The sequence below is a fragment of the Macaca nemestrina genome, chromosome 4, assembly GCF_043159975.1.
Source record: "Macaca nemestrina isolate mMacNem1 chromosome 4, mMacNem.hap1, whole genome shotgun sequence".
In the NCBI taxonomy this organism is placed as follows: Eukaryota; Metazoa; Chordata; class Mammalia; order Primates; family Cercopithecidae; genus Macaca; species Macaca nemestrina.
Window position 1 is genome coordinate 36,160,752 of NC_092128.1, and position 11,433 is coordinate 36,172,184.

Consider the following 11,433-nt stretch of genomic DNA (forward strand, 5'->3'; position numbering starts at 1 on the left):
TTTATTCCTTAATGAAGTGAACCCTTGATGACCCTGCCTGAATGGATTTGCTTTAGTATGCCATTAACTCTAGTGAACATGATAGTACAAGAGGGCAATAGGGGATCACCAGGTTTCAGCTATACTCATCTCAGCCCTTATTATTTATTTTGCTATGATATACTCTGAAAATGCCTTCTGCTGCTTTTTATAATCTTGAGAAGGAACCAAAAATACATATATGAACACAAAATTGTCTTTAGATAACATAAATAATATTACTTCCCTATCGATACATTGCTATTTTTCAAAAATGTGCAGATGCACTTCTGATTAATAACATGAAGTTTTGTTCTCACATATAAGTAGGCTAAATAATAGGTACATGAAATAATAGACATTGTAGACTCCAAAAAGTGGGAAGATAAAAGAGTGGGGTGAGGGATGATAAATTACCTATTTGGGTACAATGTACACTATCTGGGTGATGAGTACACTAAGAGCCCAGACTTTGCTGCTGTGCAATATACCCATGTAACAAAACTGCACTTGTACCCCTAAATCTACAAAAATAAAAAAGTTCAAGGAAGTTTATTTTATTATTTCACTCATTTAACAGTTATTTATTAAGTGCACACATGTGACATGTGCTATTTTAGGCACAGGTGTTCCAGGAGTATATGTACACAAAACTTTTCCTGATTCAGCCTAGGAACCCTTTTCAACAGCTTGCTGTTGTCAAATGAGCCATTCTTATCTAATTTCACATCTCCCACCATGAGGTAAAAGCAACAACTCTTCATTATTCACAGGGCTTAGAATTTATTAGATTGAAACAATATAGATTTTCATGCCTCTGCAATCTCCTAATATCTCTTATTAGGGATGGTTATATGATTACCTATGACACTGTGTTATTCATTTAGCTATCCCTGAATGTAGACTCCCAATAATTTTCTTAAAAATTGTTATTGTGGTTCACTGATAATGACCACAAATGCAGGTATTAACCACAGCATGTGGGGAAATATGAACAATAATTTGCTTTCTGATTATGTTAAATTTGCTATTCAGGATTTTATAGTTATATGTTTATATAAACATATAACAACATATTTTACAACAATTTCTTCTTTTGAACTCCTTAAGCTATAATTGCTGCATTCCTAGAAAACTTTATATTTTGATACTGATCTCATTTTTACCTTTCATAAATCAACAGTGAGGAAAGATACATAAAGAGACCTTGGGCAGAGTAAGAAGAATGTTCCTTCTTCACAAGGACTGTCCATCTTTCATCTGGCATGGCCTAAGATTGACTGCATGAATACGACTTCACCACATTGATCAGCGGTGAAAAAGACATCAGCTGAACGGGCCTGTGGAAGTTGCAAAGAAATAGCCTTGGAAGACCTCAGGGGAGACAGATGTAGTCACTTGCAGAGGACTGCCTAACACATGGTACAGAGCCCTAGGAGGAATTGGGTGACTTCCCCGAGTGCCAGTGGCAGGGGAGGGGGAGAAAAGGAAAGTACATAAAGAATGCCTGCCATCACTCTTACTACCCTTGCATGCAACAGACCACAGACAGTACCACATCAGTGCAGAAATTGGTGAGAGGCAACACATGGGCACAGATACGCAGCTCAAGAAACAGCAGTGGACTGTCAGTAGTCCAGACCCCTGCAGTTGTTCTCTGTCCAAAATGAAGCCCAAATCAGCACATCAGCCTGTTCTGTCATCAATCTAATCTTAAGGGGTCTCATGAAAGAAACAATGCATCAGGTGGTAGGAATGACTTGCTCACAAAGGCACCTTCCTGTAACCAGAACCTGGCTACAGGACCATAGCGTGAATGTGGAGCTTCTCGGGGCATCTGGTAGATGTGGGGCAGAGGACTGTGAAGCATACCAAAGAAAAACAGGAAATGGAAAACAAAAATCCCTGTCTAGACTGGAAGCATACCACCCAGATAGCACTACATGCTCTGGCTAATTACAGACAACACAGAGGCACTTAGAAAATGTCAAGAAAGGCAGTCCAAAATGTGGCCTGAGGTTAAGAGCCCAGCACAGGGACCCTGCTTGCCTAGATCTAGGAGAAGCATGCTCCTGGAGTCCTGTGATCCAACCTTGGTCTTTATCAGAAGCCAGCAACAAGTGAGAAGCTGTTTCTTAAAAGAAAGATATTTTCTTTCCAAAGACAACATAAAATATACTGTTTGTTTTACAGCAAAATAGTTGTAAAAAGGTAGAGGCTTGTGCATTATTTTCTTACATCATAGGTTTCATAAGTTTGCCAAAGTCAGTTTAAGTGCCAGTGCATCTGCTGGGTCATGTGTGTCGAGAGAGTAATTTGCACTCCATTTTCAACCAGCTAAAGAGACTTGTTGCTCCACATCCCACCCAAAGCAGATGTCTTATGGGATATCTGCTGAAGACATTAGAGTAACTTACTCAAATAAGATACCAATGGTTTCCAAACCTCAAAGAGGTTCACTAAGCATTGTGCCTCTTTCTTAAAACAGTAAGGAGTGCAAATTATAGCAACTTTTAACTTTGGAGGGGCTATTTCAACCTATTTGAGATTACTGGACACCAGGAACTTCACTGAGGTGGCAGGCTACCCTACTTTTACAGGCTTTGTTTACTATTCCTTGCATGCATGTGTGTATCCATGATATCTGTAATACCTGATACCTGCTCTGATTATATCAGCAATATAGTGGCCTAGTATGCTATCTTGTAGGATGATGAGATGATTGAGGTTCTTGTGGATTAAACTGTAGCTTAAATCAAGGGAGTCAATATTGTTTTTAGGTAGGATAACAATGCTATGTTGCTATCCCTCCTAGATAAAAGCAAACTGCTTTTGATATTCTCTCTTTGCTGGATATAGAGAGCAATTGTTACCAGCTAAATTGTTTCACAGTAGGCTTTGTTGATTTGGTCACATAAAGAGAATATATCTACAACACCAGCTGTTGTTGAAGTCATCACCTGATGAAATTTGCAATTATATTCTACCATTCTCTAAGACCCTGCTGTTTTCTAAACAAACCAAATAGACAAATTGAATAGGGATATGATAGGAATCACCATCCCTGCATATTTCAACTTGTACATGGTAGAACTAATCTTTGCAGTTCTCCTAGAATGAGTTTGATTTTGGATTCAAATTTTGGTAAGGGGAAGGAGTTCCAGAGGCTTCTATTTAGCCCTTCCTCTAATAGTCATAATAGTCATGACTTCATGTGCTAGGCAGCCAACACAGCAATTCCACCAGGTGTTAAGTATATCTATTTGAAATACACACATATACATGCAAAGACACATGGAAGCACTTAGAAAAAAATACAGGATATTTCTGGGAACCACTAGGCCCACTGTGAGACAGTCATGAGCCAAAATTCCTTTTATCACCTGTGGTCTAGTTGAGAAAGACATTCTGGGTCCCCAAGAATTGGAACTAGCTCACTGTTAGTCTCTAATTACCTTTCCCAACAAAGTTTATGTGTTTCTCTTTCCCAATGCATACATTTTTTTTTTTCCTTTTAGTAAATGTTATTGATTCCCTTGGAGTGGGCTAGGGGAATTTTCTGGTACATGTTTATAATGTTATTTTGCCTATCCTTCAGTTAATGTGTTTTGGGTCTATGAAATGAATTAAGTCTGTGAACTACCTTGAATCTGGTAATAAGATGAGGGACAAGGCTGGGACTGGGGTGAGGCAAGCGACGTGCCTAGAGCACAAAATTTCACTCTGGTTCGTGCAAGTGTTGTTACTGCATCAAACCTTGTATCTTAGATGATTTTCTTGCCTCATCCTATTCCCAGCTTTTCAAGGGAGAATGGTTGCTGTGGTCTGAATGTGCCCCTGAAAAATTCATATGTTGAAATCCTAACCACCAAGGTGATGGTTTTACGACATGCGGTATTTAGGAGGTGATTAGGCTATAAGGGCAGACCCCTTATGAATGAAATTACTTTCCTTATAATAAGGCCTCAGCAAGACCCTCACCCTTTTTGCTATGTGAAGACACAGCAACAAAACGCAATTTGTGAACTAGAAAATGGGCCCTCACCAGGCACCAAATCCGCCAGTGCCATGTTCTTAGACTTTTCACCCTTCAGAACTGTAAGAAACAAATTGTTCTTGTTTATAAGCCACCTAGTCTACGATATTTTGTTATAGCAGCCTAAATGGACTAAGACGACGATTCTTTTGTTATTTTTTTTAATTCAAGCCTTTTTTTTTTGACAGACCTAGAGTGTTGTTTTTGTTGTTATATAGTTCAAATGAAATGTTAATAGATTGTCCATACAATTTGGTCTTAAAGATCTCATCATCAATAAACCCTATGTGTCAGATCATGTTGATTATCTCCACAACTATTGTCTTAGATTGGAGAAATGCCAGGTCTTTTTCAGGTATGATCCTATAACCTTCACGGAAGAGACTTACTGAGGCTATAAATTCAAATCAAATTACAGGCTAGCCGTGGTGCCTCATGCCTGTGATCCCAGCATTTTGGGAGGCCGAGGTGGGTATATCACTTGAGGTCAGGAGTTAGAGACCAGTCTGGCCAAAATGGTGAAATCCTATCTCTATTAAAAAACACAAAAGTTAGCAGATATGCTTGCTTGTACCCAGGAGACAGAGGTGGCAGTGAGCTGAGATTGTGCCACTGCACTCCAGCCTTGGCGACAGAGCAAGACTGCATCTAAAAAAAAAATTATAATCTTAATAGGTTTTAGGATCTGATTTTTCTGCTATACTAATTAAATTAGAAGAAATCCTTTTAGAGCAGTCACAGAAAAATCCCTGATACTTTGACCAAATCTTAAACAAAAATTTAACATGTGACTTTGTTGTTTTCTTTTTTTTCATTTTACTTATGCACTACAGTTAGAAGCAGCCTTACATTCTCTCCACCCTTTATAATAGTCAATGGGCACAGACTCTTCTGTCTGCAACCTTACCTTCAGTAGGCACTTTTCTGTTGAGCACAGATAGTACTATAACTTTTCATAACAGAAGGTCATGGACTTCTGGAGCCTCTTCATGGTCACTGGGTCCTCGTTACCTTAAAATTTAACCAAAAAGATAAAGTCTCCATTTCCTTGAGGGTCCATTTCCTGCAGTCATTTCTGGTAGCAGTAAATGTATCAGTCAGGGCCCCCAGTCATAAACAACACAATCTACTATCATGAGTCTAAGCAAAAAATGAATTTATCAAAAGACATAAGCTAATTCACAAACCCTCTGGAAGGGCCAGGGAGCTACACCCTGAAATCACGCAGCTAGAAACAAATGCCCATTCACGCTGTGCAGGCTGCTCTAGTCTTAGTGCATGTGAAGCTGAGGAAGCAATGCTGAAAGCTCCCCCAGTACCACACCATAGAATACAACATAATTCCCCCACATCTGGCCATTTCCTCACATTATCCACATATATACATCTAATTGCAGAATCTAGTCAAAATCAACACCTTTTTGCAAGGGAGTCTAAGATTAGGAGTTTTCTTTTTCTGTCTTGGGAAAATACAACTCATGATAGACGGAAGCTATCAAAATGGAAGGATAGTATCTTAAGAAGTTGGGCAATCACTGCCTTTTAAGGCTACTATACACTATTGCCCAAGGAAAGCTGCCTTTCACCTCCTTAGTCTGAGAAAAAGCCCACATTTAAAGGCTTATTCTGAAATTAACTCTCGTTTCAGTAGTGAAAATATGCTAAATATCCTTTTTATCATTGAATTATTTTGGAAATGGCATTGTTAATCTTGTTTGCTTTTTAGATGCACATGTAAAGTAGGAGAGAAGCTGACATATAAGGGCAAAAGTTTTATACACATATAATGAATAGCATAAAATAAGTACATATTTATTTGAAGAGATCTAGGTCTCAGTCATTTTCTGATTTAAGCTTAAAATTCCCAGTTTAAGTGTACAAATGATATGCAACTTGTGTTGTTTCCCTAATTAACCAAGAACTTTTGTACACGTTTAAGCTATTATTAAAAAGTGTTTGCAAAATGGTCAAGATTATAATATTGCTGAATTATATAAAAGTCCTTTTCAGGTTGAGCTAACATTTTACTTTAGCACAAAAAAGATATTTTAGAACACATAAAACAATATTTTTAGTTTTTCTCATTTTGTTACCAAATTTCAAACCTTACATGGAGGTTATTATATTTGACACCCTATATTCCTGTGATTAGAGATGTGTATATATATATGAGGGCTAGGCATGCTGTGTGTCTGAGCTTTGTCTAAATATTATGCAGAAGTTTGTAGAGTTAAACGTACATAGGTTTAATTCATGCAAGGTAAACAATAAGTGCTCTCTTTTATACAATATGCATTGCATCTGGACCTTAAACATATAAAAATGGTCAGTGAAACTTCTGTGAACATGAAGAAATTATTTTAAAAGGCATTGAAACAAAAAAAAGAAGTTGGGCAATCATAACTAACAATTGTCTGGTAGTTTCAGAAGCTAATGATAAAGTAACAGTTCATCCCAACATTATGCACATTTTCTTTATTTTCCAGAGGATATTTCAAACTCTTTTTTGAAGCTAGTTTCTCTATCTATTTATCTAGCTAGCTAGCTAGCTATCTACCTATCTACCTATCTATCTACCTATCTCTGTACATATCTTGTATACTTCTTAAAAGCAGAAAATATATTTTTCCCTTTTGTGTCTAACATAGCTCCAACAATTGCACCTGGCTCATAATAGACTGTCAATACCTGCTTGCAGAAAGAATAAGTGGATGGAATTATGTCAGATTTATCAGACTCACAGCATAAAAGCCATTCTAAAGCATAGGGATTATTTTTTGCTTCAAATTATGCCATTTTCTGTACCTCCAATTATCCCCATTACAGTCCTTTGCATTTTTTGGGAAAATTATTTAAAACTATAAGAGGTTTTATCACATTACTGCTTATAATAAAGAAACATTAGAGACAAGCTAAATGTCCAATGATAATGCCCCAATTTAATATGTTTATGTATATTATCTTAAATAACTGACTACCCTCTAGTTATTAAAAATTGTCACAGTGTACATCTCCTATTTTAACTGCCAAGAATTTATTCTTCTTTCATTTAATAGTAGCATCCAAATTTTTCTTTGGGATATATCCCTGCCAACATTGGACATAACCTTGATGGTGACCACCTTCTCTTGGACCAATGGTAAGCATGTGAGCTAGGACTGGACAGATGTTCTGGGCATACAATTTGAAAGGCAAGAGCTCTGAAGTTGAAATTTATTCATCCTATTTTGAATAAATTATGCATTGCATTCTTCTCTCTCAATTCATGAAGCAAGATGATTCCTTGAAACTCTTCTTTATATTTTCTTAAATTTTGCAACTTTCCCTGCATTGTGCACATAAGTTATTTTTCTGTTTAAGATAACTAGAGCTCGTCTTTTGTAAACAAAAACCCTAAATGATAAAATTGGGTTTTAGAAGAATGTTTTGTTGACTTGGAGAAAGAGTTACAACAAATTACTCCATGAAAAAAGTAACTTGCAAAGCCATGTAATATGTTCAATACAAATTATACATGAATACATGTATATAAAAAACATTATAAATGCATATATTAAAATATAATTAGTTTTTCTAGGAGATGGTGCCATTAATTTTTATTGTATTGTCTTTGTTAATTCTTCTTTTTCAAATATTTTAGAATACCTATATATTATTTTGTCAATCAGAAACATACTTCAAAACAGAAAAAACTTTCATTCTTGATTTTAAATATCAATTACTTAATTAAAAAACTTATGAAGAATGCTAAATTAATTTGAGAACCAAAGGAAAGAATAAGTCTGAGTTTATTTACCCAAATAAGAACCTGAAGTTTCAACATAGAGAGACAAATTGACCATAGCCAGTGTACTTGGTTTATGACTTAGACAGGCATCAGTTAAGTAGGGAAGATAACTAGCTCTTTTGGAGGATTTAATTCTACTATTAACTTTGGCCATGGCTGATGAAACTAGAATATTCCTCCCAATAGCCCCCTAAATCCTTTCTATCTCTTCAACTCTCATAGCTTCTCTTTTTTGTATTGCTTCATTACAACTTGTAATAAACCAAATTCGAATCTCCTTAAGCAAAAAAAAAAAAAAGAAAGAAAGAAAAAGAAAAAGAAAAGAAAGAAAAAAAATGATTTATAAACTTCAGTAATAAAAATGTCCAAGGATAGAAGTAACTTCATACCTGACATTCAAATAATATATTCAGGAGTCAATCTCCCGAAATTAATTCTGTTTTCATCTGTATTGGCTTAAAATTTATAAAGGCTCTCTTGGTGATGCCCCAAAAGCTCCAAATCTCTGTCTTTTCTGATTAAGTGTAACATAAAAAATATTTTTGTTTTCAACAACTCAAAGTACCAAACTGAGTCTTCTGGGACAATGAGTCGTGTGCCCATCTACGAACAAATCACTGTTGACCAAGGGATTCTGATTGGCCAGGCCAGACTCACCCACCCATGGGGCCAGAAGGGCGTCCGTCTATCCCATCATGTGAAGTAAAAGCAGGGGTGGAATGGATGCCCAAGGGCAACATTAGTTCTGTCACCAGAAGGGTAATCCATTTGAAGCAGGCAAAACTAGCAAATATTTACCTCACCATTTCTTTTTAAAATCTATACAAGTATGAAAAGATGAGAGTGAGGATTGAAGTTTTGAAACTTGACAGTTCTTTTCTCTTTGAAGCTCTGTGTACAAAGAAAATGACCACCATGAAAAAAATGGAATGTCAGGAAATCTGAGCTTTGCTCTTAGCAATATCAAAACAAGATTATTTAATATCTCTGAGCATCAGTTTTATCATTTGAAAACTGTGGGAGGGAGAGAAGAGTGTGAGAGAACTGATTAAGATGTGCTCTAAAGGCCCCTTGTAACTGAGTTGTTTGGCTTTAAAATGCATTTTAAAACTTTTTTGTCTTCTCTCTCATATTAGCCTCGAAATACACTTTGAAACTCTTTGTGTCCCTCCTTTCCCACCAGGAACTCCTCTGTACTGTGCTTGCTTATCTAATTATGTGCTTGCTTAAAATTTGCAGGGGCTAATCTTAAAATAAAACAGGCGTGGAGACCCAGCTATGCAATTCTTCCCATGCAGAGATCGCCCCAAGGCTGTTAATCTACGACCAGCCATTGTCAACATGGTGTCAGTACATACTCCAGGTGGACAATAACTCAAGACAGCCATTGGAACAAGACACACAGATGCTGCACTCTGCCCCACTCCTGTATGTTTCTCACACCAGTTTTCCCTTTTTAAACCCCTTCATTCAGCCTAAACTTTTGAGATGATTCTTTTGAGGCCTGAGCCCAGCCATCTCCCAAGTGCTATTATCTGAATAGAATTGTTTTCCTTTCATCGTACCTCAACTGTCCTATTTTGGCTTTTGAATAGTGAGCAGCCAGACCTGAGTTCAGTTACACCATCAGTACCAAAATTCTATCTTTCTTGATCTTTTAAGATTATTGATTAGATAAAATCTTTGTGTTTTTTCCCCCTTTAAGAAAGTGTTATTTCTAATACATCATGCCTTATTTAAAAAAAAAAAAAAAAAAAACACCATGGGAATAAGGTTATTGCTTGATGATCAGGTGTTGAGTAAAAACAAAACTGTAATATCTGATGACAAATATGTAAGGAACATTTTTTCTAAAAGCGTGAATACATATTTTGATGGGATTGTTTTTCAGACCTGACAGACTAACACATGATTTGGATGCTTTTGCAGGAAAAGGATAATGTGTTAGGAACAAATTAGAGCTCATTATGAAAACATGGTGCACTAATACCAGGTACAGAAATTATGCCATCAGAGTCCAAAGAGTGACCAGCAAATTATAGTTTTCATTTTTCAGTGCTCTCTAAAGAGGATGCTATGGAACCTTTGATAGGAAAATTATAAGAGCTATCCTTTATTGAACATCTGCTATATGTCAGCTGTTTTGTGTGTTCTTCTTAACACTCTATTATAAACCATGTTATGGTATTATGTATAGTGACTATAAGGTAAAATACACATATGAGAAAATTAAGGCTCAAAGAGATTAATAACTTACCCAGCTCACAAATCTGGTAATTAGCAGAGATGGATCTGTTCTCAGGTCTCTTGCATCTTATGAGTATGTTGTTGTTTTCACTTTGAGACCATTCCTTTTTGTAATCTCCAAAGAGAGAGTGTCTCACAATCTTGCCTTGTATTTGGAAAATTGTTCCCTAGAAATATCTTTGGCACATTTGAATTTCAGGCAAATGTATACCAATTGATGGACAGTCTATAATAATGCAGGAGGAGTCACAGCTTTTTATAAATTGCTATTATCTGGCAGAGAATACAAAACATTGACCTTAAAACGAGTGAATTGTTCGTAAGTGGGAGCTGAACAACGAGAACACATGGACACAGGGAGGGGAACATCATACACCGGGCCTGGTGGGAGATGGGGGACTAGGGGAGGGATAACATTAGGAGAAATACCTAATGTAGGTGACAGGTTGATGGGTGCAACAAACCACCATGGCATGTGTACACCTATGTAACAAACCTGCACATTCTGCACATGTAACCCAGACCTTAAAGTATAATAATAATTTTTTAAAAAGAGTAAATTGGCTCTTATTTCTAAACCCAGACATGCAGTTAGTAGTGATCTTGCAGAAACTGTGTTACTAGAACGTCTTGCAGAAACATTACATTTGGTTACTAATATAGGATATGTTTAAACATAGCAGTATTAATTTCTCTTTGTTTTTCATGTTATCCATGGCAATACAAAACAAAACAAAACAAACAAACACACACCTTATTTGAAGGAACATGCCTCTGAAGCAAGAAGCACAAACTAACTTAGCAGCTGAAAGTCTCCTACTCTTAGGAATGGTGAATTTTTCTTATTAAATCAGTGGACATAGGTCAGCAGAGCTGCCTCCAATGGTAATTTTGGATGAATTGAGCCCAAAGGCAATCAAGGCAAAGGTTCCCTATGTGCATGTTAATTTGAGTGTCTCACAGTGCCAAAGGCAGTAGCAGAACCCACAGCAATGAACATGCTAATAAAGTAGCTGGATAGCCGAACAGGGAAACAGAAGCTGAATAGGTCACTAGTCTTAGTTCAGCTGCAAGGTTGCTTTCTATTCTAAATTTTCACAGCAAAGCTCAGGTAAATCTCAAGAGGTTAAATAATGATTCACAAGCCAATCAGAATGTTTCCATTTTAGATGTAGTCATTATTTTGGTAACGTCATTGATTGCTTAATTCTGCTAGTTTCTTTAACAGCAAAGGGAAATGGAAACCATTCCTGTAATTGCCAATATACAGCTTTACACAGAAACCAGTTGAACTGGAATGAAACCTATGCCAGGCTTTCAGTTAATGAGGTTTCTCAATCAATCC

The 11,433-nt window shown here is 36.6% G+C and overlaps 1 long non-coding RNA gene across 1 annotated transcript in view; it reads right to left on the reverse strand.

Moving 5' to 3' along the window:
* The window catches only part of LOC105475110 (uncharacterized), a 316,642-nt gene extending 306,288 nt beyond the window's left edge, over positions 1-10,354 (reverse strand). The window contains exons 1-2 of the long non-coding RNA XR_011622007.1: positions 10,099-10,354; positions 4,962-5,065 (exon numbers count right to left, since the gene is read on the reverse strand). This is a non-coding gene — a long non-coding RNA (uncharacterized lncRNA). The remainder of the gene's footprint in view (positions 1-4,961; positions 5,066-10,098) is intronic.
* Positions 10,355-11,433: the final 1,079 nt, after the last annotated feature.